The sequence below is a fragment of the Protopterus annectens genome, chromosome 1.part1 (assembly GCF_019279795.1).
Source record: "Protopterus annectens isolate FY-2018-M chromosome 1.part1, PAN1.0, whole genome shotgun sequence".
NCBI classification, from domain to species: domain Eukaryota; kingdom Metazoa; phylum Chordata; order Ceratodontiformes; family Protopteridae; genus Protopterus; species Protopterus annectens.
This window is the reverse complement of record NC_056726.1, coordinates 1,410,266,898-1,410,279,058: the sequence shown is the minus strand read 5'-3', so window position 1 is coordinate 1,410,279,058 and position 12,161 is coordinate 1,410,266,898. Positions and strand designations below refer to the sequence as shown.

At 43.1% G+C, this 12,161-nt stretch overlaps 1 pseudogene; it reads right to left on the bottom strand.

Moving 5' to 3' along the window:
* Positions 1-8,683: 8,683 nt before the first annotated feature.
* On the bottom strand, positions 8,684-8,826 carry LOC122816810 (annotated as a pseudogene).
* Between the last annotated feature and the right edge of the window lie 3,335 nt (positions 8,827-12,161).

The window sequence follows — 12,161 nt, the reverse complement described above, 5'->3', positions numbered from 1 at the left end:
GTCACCCTACCCATGATGTTATCTGGTCCAGTTGCTTTCCTTGGGTTGACCGGTTTCAAGGTTCTGGTGACATCAGTTGTGTTCAGGCTAAGCACTGCTTTGTTCTTGTCAACAGGTAGTTTATTTGCCACCATTTTGTTATCTGCATCAAACCTGCTGAAGAAGCTGTTCAGCTGGTTCAAAATTCAGTGCTGTCATCAGATGAGGCTGATGCAGATTTGTAGTCAGTGATGGTTTGTATGCCGTTCCATAGTTGTATGGTATCCCTGTGGTCGATAAAGTAGCTCTGGATCTTCCTACTATAGGTTCTCTTCACATCCTTAATACTTTTGTTCAGTTAGGCTCTGGCAACCTTTAGAGCATCCTTGTCATTTGATCTGAATGCTGCATTCCTAGCTTTTATGAGCTTGTACACCTCACTGGTTATCTGTGGCTTTTGGTTTGCCCATATGGTAATGCACTTTGTGGTTACATCATCCACACACACTTTAAGATGTAGTCCATGACTAACTATATGTATCCAGGTCAATGTGGTTTTCTGTCATGGCTGCCTGCCTGAACACTGACCAGTCTGTGCACTCGAAGCAGTCTTGCAGAGCTGAGACTGCTCTCTCAGGCCATAGCCTTATTTGTTTACTAGTTGGTTTGCTGGTTTTCTGTAGTGATTTATATGCAGGAGACAGCATGATGACAAGGTGGTCAGAGATACCTAGATGTGGATAAAGTTCTGCTTTATATGCTTGCTTGTTGTTGGTATATACCTTATCCAGTATATTTCCTCATCTCATGGCAAAGTCCACATGTTGGTGTTAATGGGGTAATACTGACTATAAGTTGGCCTAGTTAAATAATTTGCATGTATGCATTTATATGTATGGTTAATTTGCACATATGAGCCTGAGATGGGGACATTGTAATAGTTGCTAATGCTCTGTGGACAACTGCAATAAACAGCAGCAACTGATTTTTGAATTGGAACATTGGTTCTAGATAATTGTCGGTGTTGATGTTGGCTAGGCATAAAATGCCTCACAAAGCCAGTTAGCCTAGTACTAATCTATGAGCCTATGAACCCAAACCCCATGTCCAAAAATGGGAAAAGTGGAGTTATGGATGGAAGGATGATTTTTGGAATTTTAATGGCTATTATACACAGAGATTTTTCAATGAAGTACGTGGGCTGTGTATGCATTTTTTATATCGCAGTGGAGAGCAACTGAATTGCCATTTTTTTCCTTATGATGTTCTGTGAAGGGTCTGCCTTTGCATTATTAGGGTATAGAAGATAATGCCCAAACCACAATATATTGACAACTGCTTTATAAAAAGAAATAAACAGAAATATGTTTTTTCTGATGGACAGTAATGGTAAATGAAGAATATCAAAGCAATTGTTTTTCACCTCACACTCCTACTGTAAGTAACAGAAAGGGAAATACACTTTCTTTAGTAAAACGCAAATCTTTACACATATGTAGCATTTAGCTATTTAGTATGTTCAGCCTTTGGAGGAAGACGATTTTGTTTTGCTGCTTTGGATGAACTGGTCCTTTCTGTATTGCTGTTTAGCATGTATTTCATATCCTGTCTGTTATTTTGCACTTTTCCTACATGAGATTATCATGTTCAATATAAGGACAAAATGATTGACTTCAACAATTGGCTAAGCTTCTGGTGTAATTCAAAGGGGATCCAGTATCTGTCTGCCTGGGATGACATGACCGTCAGACCACGATGCTTTGCCAGAGATGGTCTGCACCTGTCAACCCTGGGATTCAGGTTACTGGCTAAGGCTCTTGCCACCCCTATAGTGCCTTTTTAGGCAAAGTTCAAAGGACAAAACCACCACCGTAACAGGTACAAGCATGCAAAATCTGAAGGTAATGCTACTTAAGGCTAGAAGTCTAAACCTCAAAATGCACTTTCTTGAGGCACTCCTAAAAATGGAGAACATTGATATCTGTGCAGTAACTGAGACCTGGTTCAAGGCACCAGAGAGCACCCCTGCAATACCAGGCTACAACTCTTATCACATTTTTCGGCTACCAAACCAGGATCTAAACACTAAAGGTGGAGGAGTGTCCATATTCACCAAGGATATTCACACCACCAGGTTAGTTGCCCAACACAATGCGTCTGAAATTCTCCAGGTGCAACTAACACTAGATAAGACTGCAATCCAAATTGTAGCTTGCTACAGATCCCCCACCATGCCCCAAGATTCTCACTACACCTTTCTAAACATACTGGAAAATATTAATATACAACCAAATACCCTAATACTGGGTGATTTCAACTACCCTGCCATTAACTGGGAAAACTACTCGTGCACCAACACCTTTGCCCAACGGTTCTTGGAATTCATAAATTCCAATGCCCTGGATAAACTAATCCATAGTCCCACCAGGGGGTCCAATATCCTAGACCTGGTCATTACCAACATGGGAAATCAATGCTCCACACCTATGGTCACCCCCTCGTTGGTCAGGTCAGACCATAAGCTAATCACCCTTAATATCAACATCCCACCCCCACCCCCCAGTAAGGAAACCTCCATAAAAAATCTTCTCCAAGGCCAACTTCATGCTACTCAAGTCAGAAGTACAAACTACATGACACCCATGCAGACGGGAACTGAAAGTTCGACTGCCGAGTCCTACACTAAGGCACTGTACGAGCACATCCACTCATGCATGAATCGTGCCATCCCAAATAGAACCAAGATGCTCTCCTCCAAAAAAAGGAAGCCAATCTGGTGGTCCCTTGCCATAAACAAACTTTACAACAAAAGGAAAAAACTGTTGCAGAAAAGAGGAAAGTCCCAGGATGCAAAAAACTCCATTACCAGCCTCAGTAAGAAGCTGAGATCACTCATAAAATCCTCCAAAGCTAGTTACGAAAATAAAATTGCCAAAGATTCCAAAGACAACCACAAGGCATTCTATGACTATGTCAAGAATCTAAATGGCAATGCTCAGATCTGCTCTGAGCTACAACAGAATGATATTAAATATACTGATCCCAAGGATATTGCCAATATCCTGGCAGATCGATTCAGTGCCAACTTCACCCCCCCTCTCACCCCCTAAATGGCCCATCTCAATACTGTAAGATTGCCAAATTCTGGTAATAATGGCCACACAGGTAAAAAACGCACTCTCCAAAGTTAAGAATACAGCATCCATGGGACCAGATGACATCCTGGGGTATGTACTACATGAACTACAAAATAAACTGGCACCTCACCTAAGTGTTATGTTTAATCATACCCTCACCTCAGGCTCTGTGCCCACTGAGTGGTGCACAGCTACAGTTATTCCACTCCACAAGGGGGATCCACCTTGGATCCCGGGAACTACCACCCCATCAGTCTGACGAGCCTGATCTGCAAGGCCATGGAAAGTATTATCATGGAACTTATAAACAAAGACATTGGCAACCTTCAAACACTGGACCCCACCCAGTTTGGGTTCGTGAAGGGCCGATCTTGTCTCCTGAACCTTATTGACTTCTTCGAATCAGTCTCCAGAGCCATGGACAAGGGTAAGGCAGTCCACACAGCCTATCTGGACCTCACCAAGGCCTTTGATACTATCCCTCACTCTGGAATCATAGATAAACTTACTAAGCTGGGCATTAATCCCTACGTCACTTGATGGGTTGCCAACGGGCTTACTGACAGAACCCACACTGTAAAAGTAGTTGACTCCAAATCCAGCTCCAGACAAGTGACAAGTGGAGTACCTCAGGGTTCAGTCCTGGGACCTCTCTTGTTTGGCATCTACTTCTCTGAAGTACAGGCCAACACTAAGGGACACTGGCTAACAAAGTTCACAGATGACTGCAAACTGGGAGCCATTATTGAATCCCCAAATTATGTGGATACTCTACAAAAGGGCCTTACAGAAACAGATGCTTGGTGCCAGAGCCATGGGCTCAAGCTCAATGCCAAGAAATGTATAGTTATCCCCTTTGGGAAAAAACGTGTACCCGTGAATTATCACATAGGTGGCAGTACACTAAACACCGAAAGTGTGATAAGAGACTTACAGGTGGACAGTGATCTCACCTTCAATAACCACATCGCCACAACAGTCAGAAAATCCTTCTATGTGGTGCATTTCATCACTAAGGGCTTTTCATCCAAAAAAAAGGAGGTCATTGTCCCACTGTACTGTCCCTCATTCAACCCATTATAGAATACAACACTCCATTTGGTATGTACCTCTCAAGACATCTGCAACAACTGGAAAGGCCGCAGAAATACCTCACTAAAAGAATCACAGGCCTAAAGCAGATGCCGTATACTGACCGCCTTAAAAATCTCCAGCTATACTCTGTTGCATATCGTCTTCTCCGAGGCGATCTCTGCTTAACATACAAGGCCATGTCAAACCCAGAGCTGTTGGACATGCTACACTTAAAGAAATCCCAATCCCTCACAGCCACACGCTCCAGGGATCTAAACCTTGTCATCACAATAAACAAAACATGCTGGGGGGATATTTTCCTGACCGAGAGATTCCCCAGACTCTGGAATAGACTCCCCATACATGTCAAGCAGAATGCCTCTTTGGCCCTCTTCAAAAAGAACCTTGATGATTGGATGGGAGAACGGAAATTCACCCCGGGGATCACGTCAGACAGGGGTCCAGGGAAGTAAATAGTGTGGGAAGAAATAGCCAGGGAATTGTTATGGCTAGGCTTGTACAGGCCCTAGGGCCGCTAGCCTAGTACCAACCTATGAACCTATGAGACACCACATTCTACTTATTCTGCCTTTTTCCTGCTGTTGTTGTATCATCATCATTTTTACATGGATTGCTAATTGTGGAACTGTTACTGCAAGATGCAAGAATTCAGAATTTTGCTCACTTGAATTGACTATATTTCTTTCAACATACTCTAACAGGAAATACCTGATTTGCAGTATTGTGACTATGTTATTTAAGGCAAACATAAAATATTTACCATTATTGCTGCAGAGGTTTTCTTGTCATACATTATCTGGTAGCCATTTAGGTATGATACAGATACAGATGAATTGTATTTGCAGTAGAATAAATCTGCTTGAAAACAATGGTCTACAAGATGGTGGAGGTGTTAAGTTGAAGACTCATTAACTTATTTAACCTTTTGGAGCACACGTACACAACTTGCTCTAGTGAGTGGTATTGTTTTTTGAGCATTTCGTTGACTGGAACCATACATGATGATATTCATTTGATATGCGTCTATTATATAAAAGCATTAAAACAGGCAGTCCATTTATCTTGTTGCATTCTTTTTTACTACTCTAGTGACTGAAAAAGTCACGCTGCAGTTTTATGTGTCTGTCTTAATGTTTTTAATTTTGATTTTTTTATTTAGTTTGTAATTAGTCAGTATTGGTAAACCTTATCATGTTATGTCTTTCCTTGTTTTGTCACGTTGCATATAAAAAAGCTTCAAAATGCAGGTGCAGAACACAGATACTTGCTTGATAGCCTGTTTTGCTTATGCTTGAAGCACAGTGACAATGTCAATGTGGTTTAAATTTATTTCAAACACTTTAAAAACTGTTGGAGATGATCAGTATGAATGATGTTCTATTAAAAATAATTATTGTAGCACAGGATAAGGAAGGTGCTAAAAGTGGTAAGTGAGGGTGAGGTAGGTTCTCAACCACTGCGGTCCAGACAGAAAGTGAAAAAGAGAGAGAGAATGGGAAGGAAATATGAGAATGATTCCTGTAGCCCCAGTGTGGCCATGCCAGCATGTATTCTTGGATTTCACTGTTCCTTACATTGCCTCAAGAGGTCTAGTTTTGCTTTCCCACACTATTTTTTAACAAAAAAAAAATCTTTATTAAATTATCACATCTGACATGGACAATTTTACATTTATATAAATGAAAAACAAACATTGACACCAATTTATTTGCAAACATTATGCATCACAGACATCATTGAAACAGCTGTAGTTGCAAACATAATACATCACTTATAGTCTAACCAGTCATTGTCAGTTAAGTATTATACAAAGGATTCAAATCCTGCCTTTCTTTAAACCTCATTCCTTCTCTGCATATGTTGTTGGCATAGTTCCCAAGTTTTCCGATGTAGTTTGCGCTCTCTCTTTCCTAAAGTTTTATCTCTATTGCCATAGTCACTACTTCTAGTAAAGTTGGCTTAAACTTTGATTTCCATTTTCTAGTAATTGCTTTTTTGGCAGCCATGATAATTAGACTCAGCAAGGCTTTACTATGTCTAGGCAGTTCTGACTCTCTATCATAGCTGAAAATCATCTCCCCAGTCAATCCAGTCTGCTTACCCAGCATCCCCCACAGAGCAGTCTCCAAGGGATCTCTAAAGTCTGCCAACTCACTACACTCCAAAAAAACTATGTTTCCAGCCGCCTCTTTTCTTCCCTGTCACACCTCCAACATTTGCTATCCACCAGAGGAAAAATTATTTGGAGTCTACTTGGGGTATAAAAATACCTGTGTAAACACTTCCTAGCAAAGATTCTAAATCTTCTAGACTTTGTTGCATATTTGGGAGATATACATATATCCCTCCACTGCCTTTCTGAATTGCTTTCCAGTCTCCTTTCTCAATCCTTTCTACGTTCCTCTGATTGATTCTTACAGTTATCATGTAATATTTTATATGCTCTACTAATTATTCCTTTTCTAACAGCAGCTTCTGCTCTAGATTCTATTAAAAACTCTACCAGTGCTGGTCTCTTGTTTAAGACCCCCCCAATTTATTTCTCTTTACCTATACTCTGATAGCAATCCTTGATATGGAAGGTAATCTCTAACCTGCAGTCCAAATAAATTCTTGGCTTCTTCCCATTCTATTACTTTTTCTTTGTAGTTATTTCTTCCCAATACCTTGGTTCCTTTGCCAGTTTTCTCCAATAAATTCCAGCCCCCCTCTTGCTATTGTCTGCATTCCTAACTTCAGTTATCCCGATCAACAGAATCTCTTTTCTCAATTCCCATGTTGGTTTAGTTCTTAAAATGCTCCACACTATTTTATGAATATAATATTCTGTATGACTGTTGCCATTCTCCTTAAGAGTCTGTATCCAAAATCCCAGTCTCTCCTTGTTTCTTGACCTTCCTCCCTGTATTATCATCATCCCTTTCCACTTTGAAATTACAGTTTTCTGTTTATGTTATGTATAGGAGCATTAACTGTGTTGCTCTAAAATGCCCCCTCAGATTGGGTAATCTAGTCTGCCTTGTTCTTCTGGAAGAATCAACTTGTCGCACTTGACCCTTGCCATCTTCCTCTCCCAGATAAAATCCTTCAGCTCTTTTCCAATTGTTCTCCACTGCTTCTCCTCTGGTTGATAAAAATATGCCTGACCTGTGTATAAGATTAAAGGGACTAAAAACATTTTAACTGCTTGTTTCTTACTATCCATACCTTTATAACAAAGCCTCCAGTTTCTCAATTTTTGTATTATTTTCTGTTTAGTCTCTTCCCATGGGTCTACCTGACTTTGTCAAACCTGCATATTATCAAATCTCACTTTGTCGACACTCAAAATATTGAACTCTCACTTCATTGAAGGAGAAGAACTATGAAAATCTTCCCAGGGTAAGTAACCTGTTGTGTGAGATGGTTAAATTTTCCCTTTTCCCAACTGTGGTGCGATCTCAGAGTTGGCATATTTAGTTAGGGGTGTGGGGGTACAACCACCCAGCCTGGGTGGAGTAAGCTATGGTGCTGTTTGGGGGGGGTTGTTTCTTTTTGGGTAAGTGGTTACTTGCCCTGGGAACATATTTGTAGTTCTGCTGCTTCAATGAAGTGGTGTTCGATATTTTGAGTGTCAACAAAGTGAGATTCGATAATATACTATTTTGACGAAGTGAGGTAAATCCCTTTCCACATAACCTTAGCTGCTACAACAGGGTAATTTCTAATACATCCTCCTAAAGACTTCATTTTATCATGTCCCCTAAATATGGATATTGTTGGACCAATTCATTTGTGGGTACATAAATTACAGCTATCGAATTTGTTTTGTCTCAGGACCACTACAGACCTCCACCAGAGTTTTCTCTGGCTTTGCTCTACCCAGACATAGTTCACCAACTTTTGGGTCCCACCAGGTGCACTCATGCTCCACTTGCCTGATGGGATGGGGAAGATGGGCCAGAGGTGCACCCTCCCACATCGGGTGGAGGGATCCTGCCTCAGCTGGCACATGCCGACCCTCACTTGCATTGCCCTGTGGGGTCTCCTGCCCAACCTCGGACTCACGCACTTGATAGACTCCTTGGTCCATGTTTCAAGATGGGACAGGTGTATCACAGATGTCACTGCAGACACTGGGCACCCCAGATGGCCATCCTACCCTGTCCCATGCACCCACTACCAACCACTGCCACCAGACTCCAGCAACAGAGGAGGACAGCTGACATGGCCCTGGCGCACGGGAATCAGGCAGGGTTGGGCTTCACCCTGGGAGGCAGACTGGCAGTGGGGCCACTGACAACCTCCGGGGGCAGGACAGATGCATGTCTACTTAAATCCTCGGACAAGCTTCCCAGCTTGGGGTGATGGGGGACTCCTCTCCTCTGGTGCATCTCTCTCTGGGGGGACAGGGGACATGCGGGATCCCTCAACTCCCTGGCTATGCCCTCAATGGGGGCTGGACAGCCCCGGGGGGGTGATGGAGGGTACGACGACCCTCAGACAGGCATAGCACCGGGTCCACAAAGTGCATTCGTACTGTCGATGATCAATGTGTCCTGCAATTCACATTAGTTCTTGCAGCTAGCTGTGTTCTTCATCGACGCTTGAGCCAAGTGATCCACCACTCAGAGTTGTGCAAGTTCTCTTCTCGGTCGCCGGGGGCAGCGCTGCCCATGTGGCATCACTCCAGTCATCACAAGCATGCAAGGTTTCATGGGCATCATTGTAGGGATGGCAGGGACTCCAGCGGTGGCTGGCATGTGGTCGCAATGCTGACCTTCCGGATCTTCAAACCAATGCCCCGAGGGGAGCAGGGTCATCCTCCACAGGTACCTGGGACTGCCGTTGAGGGGAGATGATATTGGTGTGCAACCCCTGTTGTTGGCCCCATGCGGTCTCCTCTGGGGTGCACAGCAAACTGCACCACCAGGCTGTGTGCCACCTCTGTGACTGTCCTCTCAGGGGGTGGCAAATGAGTGCCCATGCCTTCCACCATTCTGATGGGCTCCCCTCCCACCGCTGGGAGATGAGGGGGTATGGATGCCACCCCTCTTCCTCCTTTCACTCCCCCCATGCCCTCTCCCTTCCCCAGGAGTCATCTGCTGGCCCCGCTGGCCTCTGCCAGGGTGCACAGAGAGTGAAGAGCAGGAGTGAGAGACAGAGATGGTCAGGGCGGTGGAGTGGGGAATGGCCCTGGTACCCATGGATGGCTCCATCCTGGGACCCTCAGTGTTAAAGATCCTTCCACAGGTTCCCCTATGGAAACCTTGTTATGACTTTTACTTTCTCTAGATAGTCAAGTTTGATCATCTTCTCAGCACACCACTAGGGCCATGACCGACTCCAGCGAGGCTGATCCAAAGACCTCACTAAACCATGCAATCGGTAGTAGTGACGGGTAGTGTTTACAAAGAGTGGGAACTTAATCAACATGAGCTTATGACCCACACTTACTGGGAATTCCTCATTCATGGGGAATAATTTCAATCTCTGGTCCCTATTATGAATGTGGCTCAGTGGATTACCAGGACCTATTGGCCAAGAGTAGACACATGCTGATCCATTCAGTGTAGTACACTTTCAGCCTGGACATCTAAGGGTATCACAGACCTTTTATTGCTTAATTTTGTGTGACTGAAAGCCACTTGTCCTTCTAAGAAGTTGGAGACAACCACGAGGCCCCATAACTAGCTAGCATGGTGGAGTTTCGTTCGTTATCGGAATTAACCAGACAAATCACTCCACCAACTAAGAACGGCCATGCACCACCACCCACAGAATTGAGAAAGAGCTATAAGTCTGTCAATCCTTTCCATGTCTGGACTGGGTGAGGTTTCCCATGTTGAGTCAAATTAAGCCGCAAGCTCCACTCTTGGTGGTGCCCTTCCATCAATTCCTTTAAGCTTCAACTTTACAACCATACTCCCCCCAGAACCCAAATACTTTGGTTTCCTGGAAGCTCCCCGGCGGGTCATGGGAATAATGCTGCCGGATCACTAGCTGGCATCGTTTATGGTCTGAACTACGATGGTATCTGATCGTCTTCGAACCTCTGACTTTTGTTCTTGATTAATAAGAACATTCTTGGCAAATGCTTTACTTTTGTTCATCTTGTGCCGGGCCAAGAATTTCACCTATAGTGGCACAATATGAATGCCCCCAGCTGTCCCTCTTAATCATGGCTCCAGTTCCGAAAATTACAAAATAAAACCAGAGTCCTATTCCATCATTCCTAGCTGAAGTATTCAGGTGGCCAGTGTGAAGGCTGCCAGCCTAGCCAGATAGAATTTTGCAGATAATTCTGTCATTTGTAAATATGAATGTAAACTACAGGCTTGTTGTCTTAAATGTAAAGAAACAATGTTACATGTGGAACTGGGAAAAAATGTGACAACAGTGCACTCTACTGACCAAAGTAAAGCATGTGGTGACCCTTTGATGTAGACAGTGGTGCCGAAAGGTCTAGATGAAGAAATTATTTCTATTGTTTTAACCAAGAGTTAAATTGCTGGATTTAAACATGCAAATGTATTTTTATTGCTGTGCTTCCTGACCAGCTGCAAAATAACAAAAGGAGATGTTAAGAATGTAAATGCAGTTTCTGTTAGCCTAAGAACCCAGGGAAGTATGAAGAATGATGTAATGTGTAGCCTGGGAACCCCAGGAAAGTGTGAAGAATTATGTAATGTGAATCAGAACTATAATTTCAATTTAAACAGAAAGAACCAGAGAGGGTTAAGCTTTTTGTCTTGGCCATCCAACACATCAGCACTCTGCCTGTTTTCTTATGTAAGTTTATCTTAGACTTGTATTTTCTCTTAGAAATAGCTAGGAACTAGAAAGATTAGACTAAGTGTTTTTCTGTGATGTCAGAACTGTACTACTGAATTATTTTAAATATTTCTCTGTAATCTCTGATCTCTTGACCAGCACTTTGTAGTAAGAAGTATTGTCTTGTGTTTTTATTATTTATTATTAAATATTTTAAAACCTTTCAGCTGTGGCTGTTTTGTGTAGAGATAATTTAAGCTCTAGAGTACATTGCATATTTATAGTGATTACTGTACCAAATCACTCTAATAAGCCTTGACTGTTTAGTTATACTACCAATTGGATAATGATATTGCACAGTAATAATTGGACACCCTTTTAAGGGCCTTTGAGTAGCTGATAAATATTAGCTGGGTGGTGGCAGGTGGTACTACCATATAGTCTGGGTAATAGGGGCACAGCTGGAGAACCTGTGGCATCATTTACCAGGAGTGTCTGTGTGGCTGTATTAACTCTTATTTTAAAGTGTGTGTGTGTCAGCTACTTGGGCAGGGACATGAAGCACTGGTTGGACAGAGAGGGTGCTGGAGAGTTTAGCTTACTCAGCTAGGCTGAGATCTGGACCCTATAGCTGTGCCAGTGGGGAGTCTTATTGGGGACCTGGAGAGCAAGGAAGCTACCAGCCCCGGACTGACTGTGATCTCTGTGTGCTCTTAAGGGAAATTTCACTTTACTGTGTGTATTTGTTATCCTTTCTTCATATATGAGATGCCTTCTCTGGTGTTAGTGGTGAGGACTGAGGCTCCTTGATTGCTGTGCCAGGGCATGGGCATCACAGCCGGCCTGCTTTGAACACTCTAATTTTTTCAAAGTAAACACTTCGGACCTCCGGGACACACAGTTAAAAGCATTGAGGAAGCACCAAGAGGCAGGAACTGGGACAGGCGGTAGCTCACCTTATGGCGGACCAGCAGCCCAATCCCAAGATCCAACTACGAGTTTTTTAACTGCAGCAACTTTAATATACACTATTGGAGCTGAAAGTACTATGGCTGCTGGCACCAGACTTGCCCTCCAATAGGTCCTCGTTAAAGGATTTAAAGTGTACTCATTCCAATTACAGGGCCTCAAAAGAGTCTTGTATTGTTATTTTTCATCACTACCTCCCCGAGTTGGGAGTAGGTAATTTGCATGCCT